We start from the raw sequence: 18,002 nt of genomic DNA, 5'->3' as shown, positions 1-18,002 counted from the left end.
ATAACTTGGGTGTAACTTTGGATGAGCATCTCAACTGGGCGGAGAATACAGTCGCAGTGTGCCGAAAGACGTCTGCTTGTCTCTATGCTCTCAAAAAGTTTCGAAACGTATTTCCACAGGACTTGAAACGCCAGCTCGTGCAAGCACTCGTTCTACCGAACCTCCACTATTGTGATGTGATTCAGCAAGGCACGAGTAGTGAAAACAAAAGACGGCTAGAGCTAACCATGAATGCCTGTGTGCGTTACACCTGCAACATTCGCCGATATGATCATGTTAGTGCTTCATACTCCGAGCTAGGGTGGCTGCGGCCGGACAAATTGCGTGACTACCACACTCTATGTCTACTTCACAGACTCCTCGTCGCGCAAGCACCCCAATACCTTGCTTCAGAGATTAAAAACCTGTCATGCCATCATAATCGAAACACGAGGTCACTCTTATTTGGTATCCTAACTGTGCCCACTCACAAAACAAAAACTTTTGCAAACTCCTTCTCAGTCGCCGCTGTCCGCCTCTGGAACAAACTGCCCCTTACCTTGCGCAAAATTCAATCCCCTGCTGCTTTTAAGAAGAAGTTGAAGCATTTCCTACTATCATCTTCATAAAGTTCTCCACAAAATTAATGTACCAGGCCAATCCTCTGATCTGTCAAATAGCAAAGCTAGCGTCTCCTATCTTGCCTGAGATGCCTTCCTCTTCATCTATCTCTATTAGCCACGCAATCTTCTTTTCCTTTATATTTCCCTAATTATGTTTCATCATGTCTCTCTATTCTTCTGCTCCCTTCACCATGAGTCTCCCTCATACTCCCTGCTGCCAGCACTCCTATCTAAAATCTGTCTGTTCAATAATGTCTAATTATAACAGTACTTATGATCTACGAATATAAACTCTATATGTATGTATTTCTAATTGTTTATTTCACTTTTTGTACTAGATGTAGTTTAACATGCCTACTAAAACGTATGAATGTAAAATAAGTAGAATGCCTGGTTAGATGTAAGAGAGGGCCTGATGGCCCTAATCTTGCCAGGTTAAATAAATCAATAAATAAATAAAAAAAAAAAATACCTCAACGGGGATCTGGTCTGGGACAAATGTTGTCTCATATCCTGATTTTTCTGTAGTTGTTCGTGTGCCTCCCTTATTGATTCAGCTTTAGCTTTAGCCACTAGAAATGGGGGATCCGCTCCTGAACTGATTCATAGAGTTGAATCTTTCAAAGAAGTGAACAATCAGTGATTCAGAAAAAAAGAACGGTAGCTCCAAACGTTTCCCACAACAGAGAGAGAGAGACAGAGAGAGAGAGAGAGACAGAGAGAGATTGAGAGAGAGAGAGAGAGACGGAGCATATCAGCGGCGCCTCTGCTGGTCAGAGCACAGTGCACGCCACACAACACAGCCGGCGCCAGCCTCTGCCCTGCTTCTACCTTGGCTGCCTGCATTGTGCAGTGCCCCATTGGATTTTGTGTTTCACATATGCCATGCCGTCTCTGTGCATCCTCTGCTGCGTGCAGTGTCTGGCGCAGCTTATCTTAGCATCGCACTCTGTCGGCGATCGTTTGAGTCGCACGTCCTGCCCTCTGGGCAGTTGATGCGAGCAACAGGACAGAGAGCCTCCTAGTGGAGAACATAAGAACTACTTGCAACAACCTGCTCGGAAGAGAACGGACGATTTGTCTCGGAGTGGGTGACTGGTGGCCGTTCACCGCTCCCCCCATCCTTGGAACTCGCCCGCTCAACGCTCACCCCACCGTTCTCGACTCTAGCCAGAGCGTTGAGCAAAGCAATTCAGGTGTCACTCTGGTCTCTGCGGTCTCAGCTCACGCAGTAATACAGCTCGCGGCTCGACCTACTTGACTCAGCACCTCTGCATTGGAATTCGTCTCTACTGGATATTGTTCTTCGTAGTAATACCGCTATGTATATTACATTATTATGTTATGTATACATCATTTGTTTTTATTTTATTTTTATTTGTTTAAACTGATCAGATTAGGTTCCTGACGACTCCTCTTACTACAGGATTTTTATCATGGACACTCGAATTTACGCTTTAATTACGAGCGAACCAATAAACGTATCGCAAAATGTGATACACCAATATTTTCCTTGTTTTATTCTGCGTAAGGCTATATGCAGCACTTTAGTCTTACAGTCAATTTTTATTTTTTTTCTTATTCTGGTACGGATTTTGCGATTTTAGGCGTCTTCGGAAGGAAACGTTCACTTTAAAAATATATGGCTTGCGATGTATTTGTATGAGGTTAATGAAATTTTAATACATTATAGCCAAATATATTGTTAATGTAAATCTCAAGTTACAACATTTTCCGATCACCCAAAAAACCACGATAGTGCAAAATAAATCAATAATCAAAAAGTTTGTCATATCGTGGAAATTTCAATAAACAATACAAAATTCTTACTCATTATCTGTGTTACTTCAAAATAGGATCAAATAAGATCAAAATACAGGTATAGTACTGGAATAAACCAAGTTTAAAGGGCAATGTGCCTTCCATTTATTTTCTATTGTGAACGAGTGGTGAGTCATGAAAAAGAGCTAGTTCATTTCAGGGAGTGAACAGTTCTGATCCGATCTCTGAAAAGAACAGTTTTGCCCATCTCTATTAGCCACAGCTCGTTTTGCTTCCTCCTTTTCACTTTTTTATGCTTGCCCATCATCAGCACTTCCGGACATATCCCACTTCCTCTCAGCGTCTTTCTTTTCCTTCACGGAAACACCCTGTGTATGTTGGGAAAAGAAATTGTCCCCCCAATGCTTCCCATTAAATCCCTCTCGTCTCGGCACAGGAGACCCGGCTGAATAGCAGAGACGCGAGCGCAGCCGCTACTTTGAATCCGCGCCGCGCCGCTGCTGTCCCCCACGGACGACCAGCCGCCCCCTGCGCGGCGTGCCGCAATCAGCGCAGGAGTGGCTGCCCCCGGCCCGCCGTATTCCGGTCACGGAGCGCGCCGGCTCCGCAAACACCGCGACAGGTACTGCCACCAACCCGGCCTGCCCGCCTACACACAAACACGGCTCCCGGCCGGCGGGCGGGCGGTACGCGACCGCACTCCTGCATCGAGACCGCCCGTCACTCGCCCACCTCGTCACTTGTTTACCGTTCGGTAGCCTCTCTCCTCTTCTTTGATCTTCCGACCGAGTGCGTGCACTTGCCGTGGCCGCCAGCAAGACTTTGATGTCGTTTGTATTCCAGCAACTGCAGATACGACGATGCACTTTTTTTAAATTTGTTAATGCACTGCTATCGGCTGTCGTTAATTCGGGCCTCGGGAAACAGAATTGCTCGACAAGCTAAACTTGTAAAATCCCTCGAAATAGCCTCGGTAAGTCAAAGGAACCCTGCGGGCATGGTACTCTCGATAGATCGAAGCGATTGTCATGACTATCCGCTCAACTAAAACACTACAACGTGAACTCAGCGGCTGTGTTATACCGGATGAATTCTGACGGTTTCGTCAGTTGCTCGAATAACTGTCTAGTCATTCAAATCCTCATAACAAAAAATGGCTCTGAGCACTATGGGACTCAACTGCTGAGGTCATTAGTCCCCTAGAACTTAGAACTAGTTAAACCTAACTAATCTAAGGACATCACAAACATCCATGCCCGACGCAGGATTCGAACCTGCGACCGTAGCGGTCTTGCGGTTCCAGACTGCAGCGCCTTTAACCGCACGGCAACTGCGGCCGGCAATTCCTAATAACATTCCTTTGTTTTTTCAACAATGCATAACGCACTAAAGAACACTACTGGTCATTAAAATTGCTACACCACGAAGATGACGTGCTACAGAAGCCAAATTTAACAGTCAGGAAGAAGATGCTGTGCTATGCAAATGATTAGCTTTTCAGGGCATTCACACAAGGTTGGCGCCGGTGGCGACACCTACGATGTGCTAACACGAGGATAGTTTCTAACCGATTTCTCATATACAAACAGCAGTTGACCGGCGTTGCCTGGTGAAACGTTGTTGTGATGCCTCTTGTAAGGAGGAAAAACGCGTAGTATCACGTTTCCGACTTCGATCAAGGTCGGATTGTAGCCTATCGCGATTGCGGTTTATCGAATCGCGACATTGCTGTTAGCAGAATATGGAATCGGTGCGTTCAGGCGGGTAATACGGAACGCCGTGCTGGATCCCAACGGCCTCGTATCACTAGCAGTCGAGATGACAGGTATCTTATCCGCATGGCTGTAACGGATTTTGCAGTCACGTCTCGATCCCTGAGTCAACAGACGGGGACGCTTGCAAGACAACAACCATCTGCACTAACACTTCGACGACGTTTGCAGCAGCATTGCATATCAGGTCGGAGACCATGACTGCGGTTACCCTTGACGTTGCATCACAGACAGGAGCGCATGCGATGGTGTACTCAACGACGAACCTGGGTGCACGAATGGCAAAACGTCATTTTTTCTGATAAGTCCACGTTCTGTTTACAGCATCATGACGGTCGCATCCGTGTTTGGCGATATCGCGGTGAGCGCACATTGGAAGCGTGTATTCGTCATCGTCATACTGGCGTATCACCCGGCGTGATGGTATGGGGTGCCATTGGCTACACGTCTCGGTCACCTCTTGTTCGCACTGACGGCTCTTTGAAAAGTGGACGTTACATTTCAGATGTGTTACGACCCGTGGCTCTACCTTCCATTCGATCCCTGCGAAACCCTACATTTCGGCAGGATAATGCACGACCGCATGTTGCCGATACTGTACGGGTCTTTTTGGATAGAGAAAATGTTCGACTGCTGCCCTGGCCAGCACATTCTTCAGATCTCTCACCAATTGAAAACGTCTGGTCACTGGTGGCCGAGAAACTGGCTCGCACCAAACGCCAGTCACTACTCTTGATGGACTGTGGTATCGTCTTGAAGCTGCATGGGCAGCTGTACCTGTACACAACATCCAAGCTCAATTTGACTCAATGCACACGCGTATCAAGGCCGTTATTACGGCCAGAGGTGGTTGTTCTGAGTATTGATTTCTCAGGATATATGCACCCAAACTGAGTGAAAATTTAATCTCATGTCAGTTCTACTACACTATATTTTTCCAATGAATACCCGTTTATCATCTGCAGTTCTTCTTGGTGTAGAAATTTTAATGGCCAGTACCGTACATAATTCAGTTTCATAAATTGCTTCAAAAGCCGTAGAAGTGTCTAAACTTCGCAGAAAAGAAGCAGGTTATTGAAGCCATGGATTGCGGGGAAGGAGAAAAAAAAGGGAGGGAGAAGGATGTAGCGACAATTTTCGTTATTCCATAATCCGTGCTGACAAATATCTTTCTCGAAGCGCGAAGACAAGATTGGTGCAGACGTGTTGTAAGTATCGAAGCAGACGCTAAGAGGTGAGTTCCCGCCTCTTCTTGAATAGTAACTGAAATGTTTATATTACTTCAGAGGAGAGAACATACGTTTCAAAGGTTACATGCTTAAAGAAAGGGCTAAGGCGTTAACCGTTGGTCTCGGCACGGATGCGCCCACTACTTCTGAGGCTTGGCTCACGAGCTTTAAACAAAGAGAGTTTCGTTTTCAATAGTACTGAAATGCGAGAGCTGATGACGCCGTTCCTTCAGCATGGAAAAATTGACGGAATTAAGTCCACTTATATATTTTCAAATGGCTCTGAGCACTATGGGACTTAACATCTGAAGTCATCAATCCCCTAGAACTTAGAACTACTTAAACCTAACTCGTCTTCGGACATCACACACACCCATGCCCGAGGCAGGATTCGAACCTGCGACCGTAGCGGTCGCGCGGTTTCAGACTGAAGCGCCTTGAACCGCTCGGCCACTACGGCCGGCTATATATACTTTCACACACCACGACCGTTGTGAGCGCAAAAGGCATACAGCCACTGTTTATTTGTGTAAATTTACTTAAAACACAAAGATTTACGAAATTCTGTGGCAAGTTCGTATAAAAACTTAAATGCAGTTAAAGAAAATGTGTGTGTCTAGGAGCTGACAAAGCTAGAAATAAAAAGTATCTGTGATGCATGAACTTCAGCAACTGCTCACAATCAGAGAAAACGAGAACTGTCGTCGAAACATTTTAAAAGGAGCAGTTAACGCCGTAAGGAGCACGTGGAAAAGTAACATCAGCAAATGATACTGTTCTTTAACTTTACATTAATCGAGAATGTCACACAGAATTATGTAATAAATGCTGAAACTAGTCTGAATGTAGTTTACCAGCAAAACGAAACCCTCTCTCAAACAACGCTTTTAATCTGCAGTATTCTTGTGCGGAAAAAGCCAAATGCACCTGTTATGTAACAGATTCTCACTACCACTCAATTTAATTACTGTTGTTATTTTATCACGTCCATTACATAGCACCTAAAATGATATTTAATGTAACATTCCCACTTTGTTGCGATTTTTTAATTATGTTCGTGTTTCATTGTTGTTGCACCTCTACTGGTACTGCAACAACTAATTCAATTTTATGTGTGTGCATCCTCGTGGTCTTCCCAACCCTTGTGTGGAAAATTAGTAAACCGAGCGAGGTGGTGTGGTGGTTAGCACACTGTAACCGCATTCGGTTGGACGATGGATCAAATCCGCGTCCGGCCATCCACATTTTGATTTTCCGTGATTTCTCTAAACTGCTCCAGACGGATGCCGGAATGGTTCCTCAGAAAGGATAAGGCTGATTAGGAAATCAGGAGTGTTCTCTCCACCCTTGAAACAATCCGTGCTTGTACTCCGTCTCTAACGACGGGACGTTAAATCGTAATCATCCTTCCTTCCTTTTTCGAAATATGATGAATAATTCCAAATGTTGGTCTGAACACCGTTGTGTTTTATTGGGCATGGTCTTGTTGGAGTTGGTATGTCGTTACCATCACCAGAATCAGAATTGAGTACCGATACAGTTACATTTGCAAACATTAACAGAGGTGCAAGAAGTGACAAGTTACAAATTCAAATCCTTGGAGTGACTGGGGATCGAACCCGTGAGCTTTGGATTCGTGGTGTGGTACTTCGGTGCTGAGCCACCGAGGTGCACTCTAAAAGTGGTAGAGGACTGTAAACTGAGTGCTTCGAGATAAATAACTAATTATCGGAAACAAGTGTTTAAGTTTTTGCTATCATAAACATCTAAGACATCGTAGAAACAGTTAAACTCATCGCTATTTTCCAATGCGATGGCCGCCAGTGTCACAGAATTCATTGTAGTATACACTGTTGAACCAAAACATTATCAGCGGAAAAGTGCTGGTCTAGGAGCACGAAAATGGCGACGATGCTCCTGTTTAATAAAGGACTTTGGAAAGTGGGGTGCCAACTGTCTTATTCTACCTTCCTCAGTAACTTTAAAAACGTTTACAAATATTTTGGAATGCGAACTTTTTTCGCACTTTTTAACATGCCTCTCATTTTTCACTCCCATAAGCTCCCCTAACTGTAACTCGATCACACCTAGCAGTCAGTCGCTGTAGGTGGCCCAGACCCCTCTACTCCCACTAACCCATTTTCTCACTCACTCATTAAATCCAACTCGTCATTATCTTTTTGTGTCTCTCTAACAGACACTGTCTCCTGTCTCACGACCACAGTCTTCTTCGTTATGTTCTACTACTACTGTCTCTTCTCATTCATTTCTTCCCGCAGATAATATCTCTCCTCATTGTGGCTATATCACTCTTCCTCGTTGTCACTGCAAGGACGCTGCCTCTCAACATCACTGGCTCTCACCTACTTCCACTTTCTCCTTCTCTTTATTCCTTTCCCACTGGAACTGTGACTTTCACTCTTTACCTGGCGCTGTTCTGACATTGACAACTCTGTTCCACTACCTATGTGTCTCTCTCCTTCTCTCACACCGTCGTTTTCTCCTTCGTTCTTTCTGTACCACAACCACTCTTCCGTCTCCTTCCCATCGCCACTGTCTTCTCCTTCAACATAAAAAAAGACTTATGTGTTCGCCTCGCATCCCAAAATTATTACGCATAATTTAAAAGTGCTGAGGAAGGCAGGATGGTGCTGCTGGTACCCTTTCTTCGTCGTATTGCATTAAATAGGACCATATTCGCCTTTATATCCTCCGAAATGAGCATTTTTCCATTGATCCCTCCCTTTCCCTGCTACAGCTAGACATGTCACTCAGATTAAAAGAATTTATGGGCAAGTAAAATTTTGATATCTATATGTAATTTAAATATCCCAAAACTCATTTTACACCTCAGACCGGATTTTAAGGAAGTAAAAAATTTTGCATGTGCTTCAGTACTACAATACGGGGTTCCAAGACTGCTTTTGACGATAACGGAGACACTTTACGGCTTGTTTTTCAGTGCTGCATCCCACTATAAAATACGTTTTCGCCTCGCACCGGCTTTTACGCGCGTATCCCGCGTGTGCAAGTAAGGATAATTTAAACCTCTGTATCTCGGAAACGGATAAATGTATCACGAAAAGTTTCCAGGCCGTTCGAGATAAGGATCTTAGGAACTTATCGTTCAAATTTCACCCTTTTGCCCGGCATAGCCGACTTAGAATCCGTAGCTCGATTTTGGTATCCATGAAAAAGGTTTTTGGGGTTTTTCTGGACGATGGATACAAATTTTGGAAACCGGGAAGATGGAACGTAATGATAAATGCCTAGAGAGCATACCTTTAACATTTTAGCTGTTTGCTACGATTAGTTATTCAGATATCCGCTGCTGACGGCGAAAATATGGTGAAAAACACTTTATTCGTGTTTTCACAGGAACCGCCCATGAACTAAATGCTCCATCAGCTCCATAAGACAAACTGCAGACCACATCTAATGTAAAAAGAACGAAACGGTTTCTTCTATTTACATAAGCTGGGTGATGCGTGAAATATTCAATCTTTGACCCTGTGCTGTACGGTGGTTACAGTAAGGCTGTCCTTCAGTTTGGTATGAAAAGGGTTCCTAGCCCAATGGCTATCCGGACACATCATCCTACCTTTCTGTCAGAAGTACAACCTGAAGTACGAGTCCTGACAAAATTTCGTTTGCCTTGCAATGATTTGGAAGAATTAAATAGGCGCAACAGAAAGGAGCTAGAATCTTCGTAATTTATATTCGAATTCCTTTTTCATTGTAATTTAATGGAAACAGCATGCTGGATCTCACAAAGTAATGTTCAAATGTGTGTGAAATCTTACGGGACTTAACTGCCAAGTTCATCAGTCCCTAATCTTACACACTACTTAACCTAAATTATCCTAAGGACAAACACACACACCCATGCCCGAGGGAGGACTCGAACCTCCGCTGGGACCAGCCGCACTAGAAAGTAATATTTTGGTTGAAATTAATGATTTTCTGTTTTTGTGTCCTAAAAGTTCGGAAGCAAGATAGGTTAAGTAAGTGATTACATAATGCTAGTTTTACATTTTAAATGTTCCGATAGTAAGTTGCCGTCTCTTTAATCTAAGAATTGAAGATCAATGCAGCTAGCCGCTATCGCTGTGTAATATCTTGTCTGTATAGAAGTGTTTCTGTCGTCTTTAAGATCCCTTCACCTTCACACATAAGTCTATACAGTAAAGTAAGGCCCTCCCCTTTCTTGGCTGATCCGTGATAAGACAGGAGAAAAATTAGGCTAATGGAGGATTATTAGTATTATCTCTATTTTCATTCGCTCTTTCTCTCCTTTATCTATGTATAGTTTTTAATATAAGATTTCATTACGTGATAAAAAGAATCAGCCAAATAGAATCTTTGGTGGAGTCCTTCGTCTTGGTAATCAGCGGCTGGCTTGGTGTAAGAGATCTTTACATTTATTATTACTGTTAAACACTGCAGTCAGTCGGGAGAATCAATCGTTTGGACAATTTGTTCCCTTTACGAAAGATTGCGAATTCCAGATGTGTACGAAGCCTTTTTGGACGATTTAACACAGACTCAGTGATTGCATGCTCTCTTCGACACAGCTGAAACTTCCCACTAATTACAGGGCCAACGTGATCAACAAACGATTCAGAAAAAAAACTCATTCGTTCATTCACTCCAGAACAAAAATGTCACAAACCTTATGTATGGAGGAAATCGTGTATTAAATCCATCTCCATTACATGTCCAGATCTCCGGTGATTCCACGCCTTAATTATTTTCCTTTTACAATCTCTTTCTCTTCAAAACAATTGCCAACGGCACAAATGTTAATTGGCTCGCTTTAGCGAGAAGAAAAGCAGAATATGTATCTCTCAGAAACACGTCAGTCCCTCAACAGATACTCCAGAAGCTGTCCTAGTTACCACTCTAACAACCATGGAGAATGCATATATGCATCTCTGTTATTTCAAAGACTAAACGCACTAGAAAATACTTTGGCGTCGACGAGCTATCGCCGCATATATTACGAGAAAACCAGATCAGATAACTTTTCCAAAGTGAATGAATATGGATGGTTTGATTGAAAATGATTAATTGGTGCGTGGTAGAGGGTATTTGCTGTGGGGACATTACACTAGAATGTTTAGATTTAGGTAGAATGGAGATACGCTATAATAACAAAAATGTGAGAAGTTTCGAAAGGTAGTTATAAAACTACAGCTGTAGCGTCTCTCCAAAGGGCAAGTTCAGAGCTTATATATTGCATGCAGTACAACTAAAATAATTCTCTCGCCAAAAGTTTTTAACCTAGCCACATTAAAATTTTATTACCTATAATTACCTGTGTGCTGACTGCACAATTAAATGAAGAGCTTCATTGGCCTTCAGCGAATGAAGCAATTAATTATTTAGTAACTTGAAGTGGTGTTTTGCTGGCCCAGCGGTTAGTCAGTAAGGCAAATTTTGTCGGCTACGCCTTCGGCGGTCCGCACCGCGGCTATAAAAATAGAGCGTGCGAGCTAGAGTAAGGACCCCAGTTCTCTTCTAGATTCATATCAGCGCGCACTCCGTGTCGGAAGCCGCGTCGCGTTTGTGCAGTTGCCAGGAACAGCCTTGGATGCCGTATTACATAACTAGATATGTACTTAACAATGAGTTCGCATTGCGGTAAAGAGTTAATTACGGAACGACTCCAGTGATTTAGTCTCAGTTTTCGTATGTTGTATTTTCACGTGTCGCCGCAGGACAGACCTTCTACCATTACTAGCGTGGCGTTTGATGAGTATTAACATCAAATTTTTGCGATCACTCACTTTGGATATTTACGTCGATAACGATTATTGAAAAATTTCGTTATCTAAGTATAATAGGATCCACGCAATAGACTCTGAACAGCTCTGATAGTACAATAGCTGAAATGGGTAATCATTGTCTGGAATTTTACGCTTTGTCGTTTTCAGAATATAGTGAAAATTGTTATACTAAACTGCATTTTTTATGAATCCCAGACATCATCCTAAATCCGGAGAGAAATGAACTTCAATAATCAATAACTCCAATTCTCCATCAGAGTGGGCACAGTGAACTCTAATTACAGGCATCACGTTTTTGCTAATCAATTTCTGGTTGCCAACATTGTAGCTAGAGAGCCTGTGTTGAGAACGGCAATACAAACAAAATGAATAATTATTTTTCCATCTACTGCCCCACACACTGCCCATCGCGACGCTGAATTTCTTCTGGTGGCGTTACACGCACGTGACGTGGTAAGGAAAACTACGTAAGCGAAACAGAGACGAATAGAGAGTCATTACATCTACAATACGTTCGGAAGAAAGCACAATAAACTGACATAAGCTACTTTGAAGAAAGGCAGATTGTTATGGCTTTCGTCTTGGAGACGAGCGCCTCCGAACCGGCGAGGCTTGAGCATTGGTCACGTGTGACTGTTGAGAGCAGTAATGGAAATTTGCTGGAGGACAGTGCACTGCGAGCAGTCCACCGAGTGATAGGTGTATAGACCTCACCACACAATGTGGAAGTCGGAGTCTTGCCCACTCTGTAAGGGAGGATAGGCGGCAATCTGTGCCAAAATCTAATGGCAGAGCGCGACGCAGGCGCAGGTACAGATGTTTAGGAGCAGCTCATACAGAAAATATTGTTGAACATGGGCCTTCGCCGCAGACGATTCCTACACGTTCCCATGTTGACGTCAGTTGCGTTTACAGAGACCACTGGATCACTGAGAACGGACCGTGGATCAAAGGACACACGTCACCTGATCGGATGAGGCGGGTTTTTTGTTGCACCGGGTTCTGTATTCGGATAAACCGTCATCCAGACTTCTACATTACCTATGGTAGTCACTGGTCAGCTGTGAGCTACGTGAACATTACTGCGGAGCACCTGCATCTCTTCATGCTTGGTATCTTCCTCAACGAAGGTGGAATCTTCCGACTGAATGTGGAATTGTTTCAACAGTGGTTTTAGGAGCATTTTAATGAACCCACTTTGATATCTTAACTACCGAATTCTTCGTATCTGTTCCTGATGGAACACATCAGGGACGCTATCATGTATCGGCTTTGTGCCCACAGGCAAGCGGCTTTTACGTTACGAGAGCTGAGTGACCTGTGCGTAGAAATATGGTGGCACATATCTTCTGAAAGCTGCCACCGACTTGTCAAATCCATGCCAAGCAGAATCGCTGCTGTATTGCATTAAAAAATAGCTTGTTTTTACACACCAGTACTCAACGTGGTCTGTTCTTTGTATTTTACATTTCACGCGGGACGTGGGCAGTGCCTACTGAGCAGTTTCCTCCCGTACACTCCTGCACCGTCTTTTCGAGAGCATCTGCAGAGCGAACAGTCTTTTGTCCGGAACAGTGGCCTGTTCTCTTTAACTTGAACGACACATTTTCTACCGAGTTTCTATCTACGGCGCTATATTTCTTAAAAATAGGATACAGCTTGTTCTGACACAGTTACTGTAGATTCATCCGGCATTATCGGAACTACATGCGGCTTTACAATGCATGAAATGGATTTCTAGAAATTTCAGTAACGGCTAGTGTTCGATCTTTGAGGGACAGTGATTAACAGTACTCAGTATTAACCTCCACTGTTGACACATTACTGTGGTTTGTGTACCATTTGTTCAGAAAGCACCACCGACGCTGATTCGTCAGAAACTTCCTTACAATGAAATTTGATCCTCTAATTAACCTGTGTCATGTTGTTTTGCCTGCTTCGGAAACGGATAAGTACAATTAGATGACACATTATCATCGTTTACTATTTTGCAACTTCTGAACACGATGCAGCAAATGAACCGGGTGCGAATTATCAGGTCTGCGATTTATCCAACCGAAATCCAATCATTTCTAAAGAAATAAAAGACAATGTCTCCATTTTGCTGTTACAATTAGGACGAATACTTTCCAGTTTGCTTTTGTTTTACAATATTACTTTTTTGTTAACCGGTTTTCGGCTTATAAGGCCATCTTCAGACATTTACTAGTAAATGTCTGAAGATGGCCTTGTAAGCAAAAACCGGTTAACAATAAAAGTAACGGCTAGTGTTCGATCTTTGAGGGACAGTAATTAACAGTATTCAGTATTAACTTCAACCGTTGGCACATTACTGTGGTTTGTGTACCATTTGTTCAGAAATCACTAAGTAAATGTCTGAAGATGGCCTTGTAAGCAAAAACCGCTTAACAATAAAAGTAATATTGTAGAACAAAAGCAAACTGGTACTTTTCATTTATTATAATGATGTTCTACCAAGACCCGACGGAAGATTCTGTTAATATGAATACTTTCCTTTAGAATACATTTTTAGGCCTGTTTCTCATGTTTTATCATACCTACCTAAGCACTGAAATGCGCTGATCTCTTGTTAATAGTGTACAGGACAACATTCATTTAACTGTACCGATGTTTTACCTCTCTGAAAAATGACAGCAGTCCTCAGGCAAAAAGTCAATGAAAAACAGAAATAGAAAAAACGCAATGACTAGTTCCCGAAAGTGAACGAAAAGCAAGTGATATAAAATATAGTATGTCTTAAGTGTAACTGTGTAAGTAATTTGTCAGTTTCTAGCAATTAATGTGTAAGTAATGCAGCAGACTTTCAAATCTATGACGCTGAAACTTTTTTGTAAGTATAATAAATAGTAGATCCTGGTAAAAACACGTGAATTTCCAATTATCTCCAGATAATTGGGAGTTTGCTGTATCAGTTACGTTATGACCGCTGTGCAGAAGAAAAGGTGCTTAGCATATACAAAGTGGAAAATATTAATCATTACTTAGGTAGGTACGTGTTAATCTGCGAAATTTTCCTAATATTTTCCTTTAATAATCCGACGGCACCCGGTTTCGTGGCTCCGGTTTCATTTACACTTGATGACACTACTTCGTGGCAGCTGAAAAAGAGTCGACCTGGTTTGCACAATATTAATAAATATAAAAGGCGTCACTTGTGTGAGGTCAGGAAGGCGTCAAATGGTACGACAGCGCCGTGAAAAACGGGCCAAAGAAAGGTGTCAGAGCTTCAGATGAAAGCGAGAAGGAAAGAGGAAAGAAACGCGGTTGTCAGGCGAGGCTCTCTTACCGTCTCGGTACATTGTTAATGGATTTCGCTGTAATTAATCACGCAACATGTAATTATTCTGAAATACTCTTTGGGCCGGGCGGCGGGAACTGCGCGGCTCGCGCATTAATTACGCCGCTAGTTACATTTGACGTAATTGCGGCCTATCTGCCGGCGCCTTTCCCACCTTCTCCCCGTCTGCCTCGCGCCCCCCCCCCCCCCCCCATTCCCGAAAGCGAGGAAGCGCATTCCTAATTACGCGGGTCCGAGCGCCGCGTGTGAAGTCGACCGCGACCGTGGGCTACCTGCCCGAAAGGGCCGCAGGCGGCTAGCCAACTGGAACTGGAAGGGAAGCGGAGCTCCCCCACTGTGCGTGCCCAGCGGAGGTGCAGGTCGCGCCGTTTCCAGCGGCTGGAGCGAAAGACAAAACCGGAGAGTCGGTCTCGCTTTCGTGCTTGCTCACAGTCCGGTAGAATGAATAGCCAGTAATAACGAAGGTTAACAGGGTAAATATTTATTCACCGTAAATTTCTTATACGATAATTAAACTCTCCTGGGGAACAGAAGATCTGTAGAAAATCCTTCTATGTGACTCGGCTGTAGTCCATCGCTCCACCACCTCTCCACACTCAGCATCATCTCAATATGATACAATCATTAAATTTCCGCGTACGTCACTACAACCGTTTCTTAGCTTGTGTGGTCATAGTGCCCACAGTGGTTATGCTATTATTAAAAGTGTTTGAGATCTGCCATTGCAAGTTCAAAAAATGCGTAATTATTGTATTACTGATGACGAGTTGGCAGGTCTCTGAGGTGGGTGGTTGAAAGAACACATACAAAATGTTGTGGGGTAGGCTAACCAAAGGCTGCGTTTTATTGGCAGGACACTTAGAAAATGTAACAGACCTACTAAGGAGACTGCCTACACTACGCTTGTCCGTCCTCTTTTAGAATACTGCTGCGCGGTGTGGGATCCTTACCAGATAGGTTCAAAAATGGCTCTGAGCACTATGGGACTTAACATCTGAGGTCATCAGTCCCCTAGAACTTAGAACTACTGAAACCTAACTAACCTAAGGACATCACACACATCCATGCCCCAGGCAGGATTCGAACCTGTGACCGTAGCGGTCACTCGGTTCCAGACTGAAGCACCTAGAACCGCACGGCCACACCGGCCAGCTACCAGATAGGACTGACGGAGTACATCGAAAAAGTTCAAAGGAAGGCCGTACGTTTTGTATTATCACGAAATATGGGAGAGAATGTCACAGAAATGATCCAGGATTTGGGCTGGAAATAATTAAAAGAAAGGCGTTTTTCGTTGCGACGGAATCTTCTCACGAAATTCCAATCTTTAGCTTTCTCCTCCGAATGCGAAAATATTTTGTTGACACCGACCGACATATGGAGGAAGGATCACCACGATAAAATAAGGGAAAGCAGGGCTCGCGCGGAAAGATATAGGTATTCATTCTTTCCGCGAGCTATACGGGTTGGAAATAATGGAGAATTGTGAAGGTGATTCGATGAAACCTCTGCCATGCACTTAAATGTGATTTGCAGACTATCCATGCAGATGTAGATGTAGATGAAGATGTAGAACGAAGATACAAGAGGTCAAGAGGCCAGTCGCCCCAACCTGGGCGAGGTTCAGTGGACCCTTGAGTGGGTGCCTAGTTCAAAAATGGCTCTGAGCTCTATGGGACTTAACCGCTGAGGTCATCAGTCCTCTACAACATAGAACTACTTAAACCTAACTAACCTAAGGACATCACACACATCCATGTCCGAGGCGGGATTCGAACCTGCGACCGTAGCGGTCGCGCGGTTCCAGACTGTAGCGCCTAGAACAAACCTCTCGGCCACCCCGGCCGGCTGGGTGCCTAGTAGCCGTCGACAAGCTGTCATGAAAATCTAATTGTTAAAACATTCCTTTATGGTTCATCAGTTACAAGAGCCATGATGATAGAGAAGTCAACAGCCCAAGGACGTAAGCCACACACTACCAGCGACGAGGCGCGGACCTCTGTGGGTAGCGTGGCAGCGTGCAGTGTTGTGTGGACACTTCTTTTCACTAGCTGCTTATTTTTTATGGCCCACGGTATAATTTCTTATGGTGGGTCGTATGTTGCCACTTAGTGTGTGACTTGCTCCGGGGTCCGGAGTGACTGAAAGTAACACCATCCCGGCTCCCGGCCCCACTCACACGGTTGCCCGTGTCCTGCCACGTGGACGTGGGCTCTATTTGTTTAGATCCATTTGATATCTTTTTCTTGTGCAGCATTAGAAAAACTTATAACTAATACAAAATCAAGTGAGATATTAATAAACAAAACGGAATTAAATATTTAGAGAGAAGGAAGGGAGAGAACTGAATAGAGAAAGGATAGGTATAATATTGCCCGTCACCTGGTTGTGGGCGGCGGCCCGGGTCTTGGAATGACCCTCAAGACGCTGGCCATCGCTCAACATACCTTTAACATCTACCATCCTAAAAACTAACTTAACTAGAAGAGATCAGAGTACGTTAAAGCTTGAAACTAAGACTAAGACCTCCATATCCAGCGTGCGTAACTGTTTACGATATACAATAGAGAGGCAACTGATTTCGTGCTTGTCTCAAAGTTGCTAATGAAAGGGTTCTTGTGGTAATAGTAATAAAGGTAATGACGCGAACGGTTTGTGTTGAGCCTACAAGGCTCCTAGTGGAGTACATAAGGCGCAAGCACCTCCAGGCCCCGCCGACAACACGACCTGAACGGTGGTTTTCCCCGATCTACCATAGGTATCCATCGGGTTGGGCTCAAAAGAGAGGAACCACAATTAAGATCCTTCCATCCAGGCCGTGCGCCGCCTCTTACCAGGAGGCGTAGGTCCCTTGAAGAGGTGCCTAACTTTAAGCTTCAGATCAGAAGTTATTAGTGTAGTAGAGGTTGAGGTATAGGCTGTGTTGTGTGGACAGCAGGTGGTCACATCAGCGATTTTCCAGGGATGCTGACCTCAGCAGCAGGCTGAGGCTCACAATGTAGACTAGCGGCTGCCTCGTGCCACAGGAAGGGCACGCAGAAATTCCAAAATCACGATGAGGACCCAGCTAAGAGTTTGCCCACACGCTGATGGCGGCTGAACAGTTGCAAGTCCCCAGGCTCGAACAGTAGACCTCCAGGTTAGGAGGATGGCAGCAGCTAAGTCAACTCCTTTGGTCGCAGCGTGAGCAGCAGAGCCGCAGGTACTGGCAGAAGAGGCCAAAAGTGGAGGGTGTTTGATCAGTGTTTCGTAAACTCGTAGACCGTTCCGGTCCCCACTCGGAACAAGTGGCTTGTACGCTGCCATATCTTTCACTATAAATGAAGAGTATTTATATGAGGGACCTTCAAGGAGTAATGCAACACACTTTTTCTTTGTCAATTTCGGTTGAAAATGAGGAATTTGTTATGGGACGTCTTGAAATATCCCGCTTCAGTCACTACAGATTTATGAAGTGCTGACGGATGCTGGCGCTATAAATAGCCTTCAAAATGGTGTGTTTAACGTAT

Source organism: Schistocerca cancellata, chromosome 7, assembly GCF_023864275.1.
Source record: "Schistocerca cancellata isolate TAMUIC-IGC-003103 chromosome 7, iqSchCanc2.1, whole genome shotgun sequence".
Lineage (NCBI taxonomy): Eukaryota > Metazoa > Arthropoda > Insecta > Orthoptera > Acrididae > Schistocerca > Schistocerca cancellata.
This window is presented reverse-complemented; position numbering follows the sequence as displayed.